We start from the raw sequence: 13795 nt of genomic DNA on the forward strand, positions 1-13795 counted from the left end.
GCTTCATGTCAGGGGATTGCGTTTTTACGTCAGGGGTACGGTGCGGTTGCCTATGACCTTTTCCCATCTATATATAGAATTGCCTTAAAAAGAACAGTATTAAAAGTACTTATTAAGCAAATAAATTTTACCATGCATTTTTGTGAATTCGAATGCAGTGTTGTTGTATTGATGACATGATAGTTATTTATTTATTTATTTTATTGGTGTTTTTCGCCGTACTCAAGAATATTTCACTTATACGACGGCGGCCAGCATTATGGTGGGAGGAATCCGGGCAGAGCCCAGAGGAAACCCACGACCATCCACAGGTTGCTGACAGACCTTCCCAAGTACGGCCGGAGAGGAAGCCAGCATGAGCTGGCCTTGAACACACAGTGACCGCATTGGTGAGACTCCTGGGACATTACGCTGCGCTAGCGCGCTAACCATGATAGTGACAATGTATTTGAATGTACTTTTCGGTTCACCGCCTCATACAATTCAAATGGAGGCAACATCTCGAAATTTAACCTTCAATTCGCTGTATTTATCGGATAAGGCCTGAAAGAACGAAAGACAAAAATGAACGTTTGAAAAATTTCGACTGGTTTGACAGCATTTATTAAGCAAAACAATGCTGTTGGTATACAACTGTTATAGTGCTGACAATACATAGTATACTATTTGCATTTACGGGCCTGCAATGCGACAATAGGCTTGCATCGACTATTATACTGATGCCAGGTTAGCTGAGGTCAGCAGCGGTAGTCAAGCGACAAATTGTTAATTGTAATCAAGAGTTAAGGTTATTTTGGTCACAGATGTCAGCAGTTCAGAGAAAGTTTTTTTTTTCATGCAATACGCAGATTATTACAGGAGAACATCATTAGTACCGTACATTGATGTTTTCATATTAAATTTCATGGCAGTCTTTTGTTCACATGAATATCTCAATCGCGCAGAACTTGCCAACACTGACATTTGACAGATGTAATTTACCTTACAATGACGTGAGCTTCATATGTTAACCTTTAATTATCAATGTATGTCACAGATCAATGTCTGGCACCTTTAAAAAAATTAACGGAATTCATTCGTGTTGTTATCTATAAATGCATTTTAGTCAGATTATTTTTCCCTCCTTGAACTTTGCTAACCGCACACACGCATGACTGCATGGGGAACGGGTTAACTAATTTGTTGCAGAGGACCACGGCTTTCATGCACCGCATACATAATGTAAATCTGCATTTAAAATGAAATTAATGTGGTGATTTATTGACAAATTCTTGGTTCAAAACTGCGGTGTATCGTTCATATACACTGGGCTTAGAAATCGCAGGCGTTTTGCAGGTATCGAGTGAATAAATAAATGTCAGGCACAGACATGAAGTGAACGAAGCTTTCATAAGTATCCATCTAGTGTATATCGATTGCATCTCAGTGGAACAGACATTATTGCAATGCCTTGAGACAACATCTAGCTTACAGAAAGGTTAATGATCCACAGATATCCTCCGCTATATCTATATGTGTTGGACATCACAAACTTGGTTAAATGAACACGTGCGACAAGGAATTTTAAAATGTTCGTAGTTTGAGATGGATGCCTGTTCAAGAATATCATCTCCTGCTCAGAGAAAACAGTGTATTTCAGAATAATCCGACAGAACAAAATCAGCTTGTCGTATGACAGTATTACAGTATAAACTTTGATCTACAGTTTTCCCATATGTGTTAACATCTCCCTGTCGGAAACCAGATAGGGCTGCTATATATGTTTATGTGTTTATTTATTGTTTGGTGTTTTACGCCGTACTCAAGAATATTTCACTTATACGACGGCGGCCAGCATTATGGTCTGAGGAAACCTGACAGAGCCCGGGGGAAACTGCTGTGTATGACAGGTATATATTATTAGTACACAGAAGTTCAGTTAATTAGTTAACAGAATATATAATAATCAATAATAGATTGAGCGTTTTTTTCTCTGCACGCTCAAGTTATGAAACTCGGTGGTTTACTCCGGGCACCCCAGTTTTCTCCACCCATAAAACCAGACCGCCGTGGGTAGAAGTGAAATATTCTTGATAAATAAATAAATGTACGCTCACACATACGCGTTAGCCTGAAACCAGATTTGGGTGCAGCATAACAACACTGTAAAGGTGTTATAACAGAACAAACGAATGAATTTGATCTATACCGATATTCCTATATGTTAACATATGTCAAAATAAACAATAAAAAAACTGGCGGCAATATGACGATTGGTTAGTCAAAGACTAACCAGTATGTCTGTTAGACAGTTTTATTTTTTATTTTTGTGGGGGTTTTTTTTCTTTTTTTTGTGTGTACGTCAGTCTGAAATCAGATTTTTCCAGCGGTATGACAGTTTGTAATAGGATAACGGTTGGATGTGATCTTTAGACTTGTATGTATACGTGTAGACATTAGCAGAGACCGTCAATGACGCCTTAGACAGACGTGACAACGCAATTTGCTGATAGAGAGAAGAGCGAATACTGGCAGACACGTCAGTTGCAAGAAAATGTCGTTTCGTATCTAGTTTCATATTTTTCATACCAGCAAACAACGGTGCATGAACGGACAAAAAGAATAACAAAAAAGTGCGATTTTCACGCCCATCATGGCATTCACTGACACCCCCAGCTATCTTTATATAATTCCTTCTATTACAGATCTACACAGTCACTCTGCATGACACACAAGGATATAGAAATGACTATAAACACGAACACTGCATTGTGGCAACTCCCTTTCAAATAAATTACTCACAATAATTATGTCAGTACATATTCAAGCCTTATTGAAGCAATCGTTAACAAAGTAAGTTTGAAGATAGTGTATGTTCCTCCGCTTTGTGGATGACATACATTTGCATTTTCTTCCTTTCAAGATTTTTTTCATTCTCTTGCAGGATATGAATCCATGCTAATTCTCCAACCTTTCCTCATGTGTTTATTTTTACATTGGTTGAACTGGCAAGTTTTATGGCTTCAGAAAAAGTATAATTTTATTAGTCTACACAGAATAATGGCTTCATAATAATTCATAATATGCTTAAACAAACACCTCGAAAAGACACGGAAAGACTGAAGAATTAAATTAACCTCTGTTCAGATTATTTGCATATTACCACATGTCTGTTTCCGCACAGGCCTACGGTCGAGTTGCCGCGTGTGCAGTACACACTGTGAAGGTCACACTCAAGATTTGTTATACGACGAACGTCAAGTTAAGTTTGAAAGATATTGGAGTGCCCGGTGTTAGTTACTCAAATAACCTCCTGGTTATTTCACCTTGGTCTAGTGGTAGAAGTGTGAACTCTAAACCGAGAAATCTCTGGTTCAAATCCCCAACTGGTAGGCCCGTCACACCACTAAAACATCACTTAAAAAAATAATAATAAATCCTGTAGCATTAGTCGCACCATCTTGTAACTATGCCTACTTACCCTATACAGCGAAGTGTGACAACAGAGCAGATTGGCATAGAATAAATTTGTTCTAAGGTGTAAGTATCCGTTTCAAATGGTTTATTTATATAGGGATTGCAATTGCACCACCTTTTGAAAGAATTACTTCCATAACGATGATTTGTTGTGAGTTGCCTTAATATTACATACAGTTCATTTTGCCAAATCTTTGACAACACCTGAAATCAGTTCTTACCAAATCCTCCATGTCCTTATAGGTCAGTAGCTTGTTTTGTGGTATATGGTGGGAATGTATATAAGAGCCTCTAGAAAATGGCTATATAGACAGAGAGATTATGAAATTGTCTGTCAGTTTGTGTAAATTATGTATTAATCTGGTCACGTGATCTGGTGTACTTATCATGTTAGGCAAACGTATGCCAGTAATTTTATTTGGAACAACATACCAAATCACAAATGAAAATTCAGAAAAAGTTTTTGTGATATGCGTGCAGCCTTGAATGTATTTTGTGCACGTTGATAAATTGTCACACTAAAAGATCTTAAGGTTGTCACTGAACGAGAGAAAGGATTATAAATACTCTGGGTGACACAAAAATAGACGAAAAGACTACAAACAGCTGTCATGTTGGTCAGATAAGGTATCTGTTCAAACTACTGGCAGTTCAATATCCGCTGCAGAGGATGACAACTGTCATTGCATGTTTGTCGGGCTCACGCCACATGACTTGAATTCATTTAGTTATCTTAGAGTTCATCTATACGTGGCATGCTGTAGAACCTGCTCTGTAGCGATACAAGCGCCATAGCGATGATACAGTTTCAAGATACAGAATCCCTTATGTTATACATGTAACTATAGGCTATATACCAAATGTTCTGACAAAATATCTTCCGAATCGCATCTGGACTAATTCAGTATTATATATGCACGCAGGTGTAATAAGGGGAAAAAATAGACCTTTGAGGTTCATATCCCACGCGTAATAATGAAGCAAAAGAAGCAACGGCGTGAGTGTTCTGTTTGCATATACATGTTAAGTTTATAAATATGCAATATCATGATATATATACAGAGAAAGAATGTTGTCAGTCACAATCGGTCAAAACGTTCTAAAGTTATATAGTCCGGACAAAGTCTGGGAAAGGCGCAGAAGCAAAGGTTGTCATCTTGAAAATCAATCCTATAATCCATATAACGTTTTGAAAAAAATAAATAAATACGTTATAGGCATAAATTCGCAAGTCTTTATAGAGTCAGCAGAATGAACTGTGCGACGCAAGAAGAAAAACTTATGTTTTAGACTTGTTTTTCGAACTGTTTGTTTGATAAGATATATAGATCTTAAGGTTCGATAGGTCCTTAATGAAGTCAATTACACTGATGTGTTTCTATACATCATGACTGACAACGTCCATTTATGAGCGCGACCTTCGCGACCTTCGGCCGGGTGCGCATTTTTCACAAAACCGCGAACTTCTTCCTATGCGGAACACGTGAAGATCTCGTAAGCCACAAAGGCCGTGGATACTCGCCTCCCTCGTCCTACACAAAGGCAGTGGTTATATTAAAACCGCAACCTTCGTCTTTGCGACCCTTTAATGAGCGTAGACCCCTTAGTGTTTGAATTCTTCTTTGAGTGATTGTGCTCATGTCAATCTTTGAAACTTCAATATAACTCGCCGTTTATGGTCCAAGAAGTTTGACACCTTACAGCACTATTTGAAATTTTTCTGAATTTTAGCTCATATTGTCCAAATATAAGCGTTGAAATATAAGTTTTCAGTCAAAACTTGCTTTATGGAAACGGTCCTTGCTGTCTGTATCTGCTAAGTGGCATAGTTTGTCCTAGCTTGAGGTTTAACGTCGTGCTCAGCAATTTTTCAGTCATATGACGATGAAGGAATCATTAGGGTGTATGTAATGTACCTACTTGTTGCAGGACGGATTTCCACCGCTCTTTTATCTAATGCTGCTTCACTGAGGCGACTTACCGAAGTTAAGTAAGCTGCCCCGCCTGTGCCATTATACTGCTATGGGTCAACCAGTCGTTGCACTATCCCCTTCAGGATTGATCCTGGATCTACCGCTCCGGAAGCGGACGCTCTACCAACTGTGCTATCCGGGGCGGTATGTGTTACCATGGGAATATTTATTCTGGTACTTAATATTCAGGCATATACTTGTATCGACGTCCAGGAATTTAGTAACTGTGACTGCTTCATGGGACCGATTCCACAAAGCCCTGTCTGACGCATTTAAAAACTCTGCACAATGCATTGTTTGTGGTAGTGGACGTTGAAATTTGGAAACATTTGTCTTAAAATAACATTGGTGAGGGGTACAAAATATTAATTTCTAAAACCCAAAAGTAAGCTTTGAGATCGTATTTTAAAGTTTGACATAAGTCAGAAATGGCCTTGTGGAGTCGGTCCCTGATTCCACGAAGCCATTTCTGACTTACGTCAAACTCTTTAATCCTCTTTACATTACTTCGTATTTGGTTCTGGAGGAAGAAATTTGGAACACTTTTGTCTTTAGCTAATACTGATGAGGTTGGCAAAATTTCAATTTGAAAAAGCCGAAAAATAATCCTTATGATCATATTTCAATTTTTGCCTTAAGTCAGAAATGGTTTTGTGGAATCGGGTCTTAATCCTGAGGACAATCCCATTTACTGTATTATATGCATGGGTCTTAATCAGTGAAATTAAATAGAACCTTGAGAACAAAATAGATGTCAAATAACTGAATAAAAAAAATTTCAAATATGATGTGAAAAATGGAGACATTTTCAATTTAGTTGAGTTGTTTATGCAGTAACATTTATTGTTTCATTTTTATCTTTTTACACGTAAAAAGCAAATACATGTTTGAAATAAACAACCTTTTAAAAAATTATGTTGCACGATTGATGAGGAAATTCCAGTCGTTATTTCGACGACAAGTTGGTGTGAGTTAATTAAAACAGTGGAACTAAAGATGAAACATCAGTGTTTCACATACCGGTACATAACTCAACCTTCTTTTTTGTTGGAACAGGTGCGTGTACACGTACGGTTGGATATTACACTGACAAGATTTTCAAATTCTATTTAAAAACTGAATTAAAATTGAAAGGGGTTTCATCTTATGTACTTAAACTGACCCAAAAACTATAGATACCTGTATTGCTAAATAAATGTATAGATGGTGATGATTGTGGGTGACGCTGAATGAGGTGACATCATCATCTGATCACAAGGTTCTGTCCTCAGATATTGTTGTATATGCACTTGTTTGCATGGGTGTGGCACACAGTATATTGGCCAGATCTCAGATCTCGGCTCCAGATTGACAACATATCAACAACGAAGAATATTGACTCCCTCGTTTAAAGTCTTTCCATTTTGTAAAGTATTAGATGGAAATCAATCAAGCCACCTTAGATATAAAAGAAACTTTCTTCATAAATAAATACAACCCATGTCTCAATGGTAGTCATCGGCCCCAATATCGTATCTCATAATATGATGATGTACCACGTGCTTGTGTAATTTATGTTGATTAATTTTGTCAAACAAGTTCATTTTTATTACTCATTGTATACATTACTCATTGTATATGTACAAATATTATGTCACAGATTATCCGCAGGGTCATCCGTTCGATGCTAATAAAGACGCATCGTGACTAGTCGCCCTGCGGAAAGACACTCTCAGGTATTGATTAATCTATTGTTCGCTACTTAACAGCTTTATACTTGTACGACCTTGTTCCAAGCAACAATTTATCCATGTATTATGCCTTGTAACTAAACCACTGCCTGTTTTGACATGTACGTAACATGTTCCTTAGTTACTGGTAACACATATCCTATATAAAGACCTCTGTGGATATTCATATTCCTTGAAAATAACACGAAGTTTTAAACTGCGGTTGGAATATAACAGAATGTAGAAAGTTGAGAAGGCGTTTTATTATTTTTTCCCGTGCAAATTCTCCTCACTAGAGGATCTTTCTCTATCTCTTATATATATACAGAAACTGCTTGAAAATCGTTAGGGATGTATACCACCTTTTGATAGAATGTCGAACTTTCAACAATAGAGTACCATAAGTAGCACCTAGGTACGCAAATTCAGACCTTCAAATTAAAAAAAATGCTTTTATTTTAGCAGAGATGTGCATGCTGTTGTCATTATTATAGTGATGTATTTCTCGAATATATCATACCACAGCTAGCATACGTTAGTGGAATTAGTGCATGTTACAACCAGTGAACTTCCAATTCCAAAAACTGTCAAAGAATCGAAACATTCTGACGTGTAATTAATCATTAATGTAATCATCATACACGAGTTACGTAATTTATTTACAGTAACGAGTTTTGCAGGGTTTTTTTTTTTTTTTTTTGCAAAAACACAGAACAGGAAAAACAATGTCTGCGAAATTTATCAAATTCGTGAGGAGTTTCCCGTGAAGCCGGTTTTCTTACTGAGCTGAGGGGAGGAATGCTTGTGAGTGATGTAGGTCTACTCACGTGATGACCCCCTACACCAATCCTCATTCTCATCTTTAGCAAGCAGACGATCGTTTGCAAGGACAAAAAGCTCATAGCAGTTTTAAAGAGTAATTGCTGAATTTAATGCGAGTATATAGTTATTATGCTTGTCGATGCATCCAGCCATATGAAAGAGGGGGGCGAAGATTAGATTTCCTTCACTGCATGGCTTTTACACCTCCGTCGAAAATAACGGCCTGCGGCTGTATACCATAACTTCTAAACTTATCTGGCATTACCTCACTTATGCTAATGAGGTTACGATTTTAGAGGAGAGAAAAACAAGGGCCCGAAGAGCACACTTCATTTTCCTCGCATGAGAGAGCAGATAAATGTAATTTATGACGATTTGATAATGCATCTAGTTATTTTCTTGCAACGGCTTTTCAGGATCAGGGTTTCAGGATCATTTATATAGCTTCTTTGTTCGTCTAAGTTGCAAGAATACAGAGAACAGATTGGAATATCATTTAGGTATGAAACTTGCATTTGTTGGCATAGGGCTTGCATATATATATATAATTTAATATACTATGTGTCAAGAACAAGGCATAATGTGACCTATAGGACAGACTTTCACAAACTGAGAGTGTCCGTGGAGAATTATAAAGGGTATTTAAATGTAGATGTGTTTTCAGATGAACAAATAGGGTACTTTTTTGGCTCAAGCCGGAACGACCATTGTTTTCTTCTATAAATACATGAATAGAATGTTACCAGTTTGCCCACAACTTGTTATTGTAACAGGATGCAGGAATTATCATTACAGGGTCGATATAGCTTTGGCCAGAATTATACTTAAGGTGGGAAAGGTTCTTTGTTCTGTATAACATTTACAAATTATATGTAGCTGGATATTTCCAGTATGCCTGAAAATTATAGCGCCCATACTCAGTAACCTTAAGGCTTAGAAATGTGGTCTTTCAACTAAAACCTGTTTAAGGAGCCTTTGAACAGAAGATTCCAAGCTCTTGTTAATTTGATTATGTGGTCTTATATCACGGACCTCTTAGTTTAAAGAAACGCTGCGTGGCAGACATAGGGAATGATAATTAAGTAAAAATGGAAAGTCGAAAGTAAGTACCTCTTAAAATCACGATCTGCTCATATAGACGAGGTTCACATTTGCTGTTCCGTGATTCTAACTCATCAAACTGACATATTGTTTATCCGACGGTTGTAAAATGTTGCCAAAACCTGTTGGTTTGGTTTGGTCAAAGTCCCCAGCCCCCACCCCAGTCCCCTTTTCACTCTGTCTCGTAAGCTAACTATCCCGTTATCCATAAAGCTGTGCTATCTAGTTTCTCTGTTAATGATGACAAAAATCTGAATTGGGATGACGCCAGTCATAGAAAATTTTCAGTTCAACTTCTTTTTCCTAAATTTACATTTCAAGTACTTTACCATCCATTTGACAATGCAGACGCTAAGGCTGCGGTAAGGAACTTTCCCATCACACAGTGTCAATGAACTGCATGCACTGACTGTAATTTTTAGATATTCGTGTACATAAACATACACTTTTATGTTAAGTCTTTTCTCTTTATGGAGTGGCATGTTGGACAGCTTATTTCCCCAAAGTATGTATATATATATATATATATATATATATATATATATATATATATATATATATATATATATATATATATATATGTGTGTGTGATATAATAAACGTTAGGTACGTGGGGATTTGAAAATGGAAAGTATGATCAGGTGTTCTAAATTTAAGCTTATTTATATATTTACTTGTTTCATTGGTGTTTTACGTTGTACTCACGAATATTTTACTTATATGACGGCGGCCAACATTAAGGTGGGAGGAAACCGGACAGAGCCCGGGTGAAACTCTCGACCGTCCATAGGTTGCTGGAAGACCTTCCCACTTACGGCCAGAGAGGAAGCCAGCATGAGCTGTTTAAGCTAATTAATTTGATCTGTAACGAAATGGCATATATATACTAGAATTTTTCACCTATATATGACAACGGTTAGGTTAATGGGAAGTATTTTAGAGTTAATGACCGTCCTTTGTCAGGTACTTCATAGACCTTAACCGACACCATCGCTAATTGTGATCATTGCGTCTATGCCTTCCAGTAGGCCTACCAGTTTTTGTATTGGAAGTTATACTGGTGTTTTAGCTTTGAGCAATCCACCGCAAGAAAAAAAAAATGTACAGCATCCACACATTTCTACATTTCGTTCACCCTTGTCGGAAATTCTTGATATTTGGGAGCAAGATGACCAGGTACAATGTTAAAGGGTTGCCGTCTCAATTATGGAGGGCAGTATATATAGAGTCACACCCGTTGTTAACGAATATATTATTTTGAACCTGTAGTAAATATAGAATATGAACGACATACTTTCTCAGCCCATTACTTATAGAACATCCCGTGTCGTCTACATGCTAACAGTAGTTTGAAAAAATTTTTGATTCCTGCTTACAAGTCATCTACACTATACAATATAGGTGTATACATTTGCTAATTTTGAACATTAGGTATGTATACTACGGATGTACCAACCTCACCCTTCATTCATCTGGCACTAGTCTTACACACAACATTGTTCAAGGTATTTGATTGATTATGATTGATGTAATCTTGTTTAAACGCCAATGTACGACAAGCCTAGCGGCCATTTGTAGGCTACAAACTATAAGCGATCATACGTTCCTTACATAGCTTACTTGGTAGTTAATATATAGGCGTTATTATCCTTGACGGTTCTTCTTCCCGTATAACTTGACCTTCGTAATAGGATCTGTGTATATAAGTAAAATATTTATTTATTTAAATACACATTTTAATTTATTTATTCGGTATTTAACACCATATTCAAGCACTTTATTACTTATTCGAAAAAAATTACGGCGGTGTATATTGTGCAGACAGTGGTGAGCTGTGTTGTAGCCTCGGACATATAGGGGATTGGTCAAGGGGCGATCCAGTACGAGAGAAACTGACAAAGAAGGAGGAGCCAGGAAGAGCATGAGTATTACGTAACCATGGAAGTAAGTTTAAGTAATTCATCAGATAAATAAAACTGTATATAGGCCTAGCCTTGATGGCGATTAAAGCGGTTTGCTATAGCCTACATACTATACACATGGCATCATAGAGCACCTAATGTGTGCGCGTGCTCCGCTATATATATATATATATTCGTGTATACTCACTCTGAATGAAAACAACTCGGCCAAGCCACGTGTTTCTTTCTCTGTCTCAAGCGAACAGTTTACTTATTAACTTAGTCTAAGCCAATTAACCGTGAGGTAAAGCAGTACTAAAACTTAACCATTAGTGTATATAATCCGTATGACCACTTGTTTAGTGGACCAGCTACCTGTTGAGAAATGTCATTTTGTAGAGAAAATGCCAAACTTTCCCACGTGTCTCGGCTAGTGTGTTTAGCGAGAAACGTCGATAATCCTGTTATAATTAATCCTTGCCCATAAGTCCGTACATTTTCACTGGAATAACAGAGTTTACTGTATTATTTCATGTTTTTAAGCGTAAGATAACGATACAAGTATACATACATTTTGCTTTATGCACGTGCTTCATGTTAAATGGGTTATAGTACATTGCATATGTATATATGAATATACATGCATACATAGGGCCTACATCCAGTTTATTGGCCAAGTAGATGAATGGATTCATGTAACCTTTATCCAGCCATTTACACGGATCATCTGTATCAATGAATAGTGCTAAAAATGAGTGTACTATACTTTGTCCTCGAAAATGGGTTAATCTCATGCAATGGTGATTGTTCGGTATAACAAATGAAGTTTAAACAAAGCTGATAAAATCATATAACAGAGTGTACGGCAAAATTGTTTCTCAGTACAGGTATACAAAATACTGATAGTCCATTCTGTCACGAGACGTTATTGTAGCAAAATGTATCATAATTATATATATATATATATATATATATATATATATATATATATATATATATATATATGTGTGTGTGTGTGTGTGTGTGTGTGTGTGTGTGTGCGTGTGTGTGTGTGTGCGGCAAAGCAAGTCATACCAACTCCATGAAGGTTTACTTGCACCTAAGGCATGTAGCATATAAAAAATACATGATACTGCAACTCATAATATTAACAGCTCTGAATGAAAATATATGACCAAAAAAAATACTTCAATCAGTGTTTATTTATTTATTTATTTGACTGATTGGTGTTTTACGCTGTACATTCAAGAATATTTCACGACCATCCACAGGTTAGCATAATATTTTTAAGGAAAACAGTATAAAATCAAGTGTTGCCTACAGCGAAGATTTTTATCTGATACGAAAGTCTCAGATCCCACATATCTCAATTCAGAATATATTAGTGTTATGGTGTTTTAAGATGACTCGTAAGATTCCCTAAGTACTTTTTGAAATAGTTTTTGAGAAATTTGAGTGCTGACAATATACATCAAAATGATGGATATAGATATACATTACTGGTATAGTGACTAAATACTAGTCATTTGTAACCATTATAAGACAACAAAGACAAACAGAAGTTTAAAGTACATGTAAATGTATATACAACAACAAAGATCCATTGTTAGAAATTAAATCAGTTGAGGATGACCACATCATGTATCCTGGTATTTATCATGGAATGTATGAACATGATACGTGAAAAAACAGACGTTCCACAGATCAATTATCTTGGTTAGCGGGAACTGATCATAAATGTTCCTATAACTGCCACTGTTCATCTGTCCATCAAAGTATTTCCATGATTGGTCTGGACGCCCCGCCTTGGTCATCAGAGACCCGAATGAATATATTCATCATGAATATATTAAATACACGCATTTATGAACAGTTCGTCTTGGTTTTTTTTTTACCTTGAGGATCTACTGATAAGTGATGCTAATGTCTATTGAGACCTGTACATGAAGAGCTATCCGGAGCGTAAACAATTTATGACCTATACCTTTGATATCTTACTCTGAGCAAAAAAAAACCCCCAAAAAACAAAAGAAAAATAAAGAGAAAGAGAAAAAAAATTATGTGTGCTTATTTTAGGTCGTGGTCATATCTCGGCCAAATCGCCGCCCTATAAACATGAAGGCGAATGACCACATATACAGTAAACACACAATCCAGTGTTTTCTCCTTGCAGTTTATGTAGGACAGGCGAGTCGATGTCATATAGGTATAATCTCTTCATCACGTATAAGCCCCCAAAGCGACTTTATCGCTGTCAACATATATTGATTTATTTATTTGATTGGTGTTTTATGCCGTACTCTGCAAGATATTGCTGTCATGTGTTTGACGATAATCGGGTTCCAGAGCCTGGGAAATGCGACATTCAAGAGTTTTTCACACACACATATATATATATATATATATATATATATATATATATATATATATATATATATATATATATATATATATATATACGAGGGCGGTCAAAATTCTGCATTGAAGTGTAGGAAGCCGAAGCCATCGACCTTTGCCAGCTTACACGTGAGACATGGAAATATGCGCACCATACACCATATCGGTGGTCGAGTGGTCTTCAGTGAACTTAAGAGGCCCCCACGAACCTAGAGAGCGTTGACAGTTATGTGCGGTCCTTCTTCAAGGCCGGGATTGAACCCGCACCTGAAGGACGTATAGTCTTCAGGAACAACTCATTAAATGATTTGATCATGCAGTGAGGACCCTGCTGCGCTTTACATGACATACTACCATGATGTGCTCTGACATGGTTGTAGTACAAATCTAAACACCAAAAGTTCGTTTTTGTCAACATATAAGGTCTCATATACAT

Source organism: Liolophura sinensis, chromosome 6 (assembly GCF_032854445.1).
Source record: "Liolophura sinensis isolate JHLJ2023 chromosome 6, CUHK_Ljap_v2, whole genome shotgun sequence".
Lineage (NCBI taxonomy): Eukaryota > Metazoa > Mollusca > Polyplacophora > Chitonida > Chitonidae > Liolophura > Liolophura sinensis.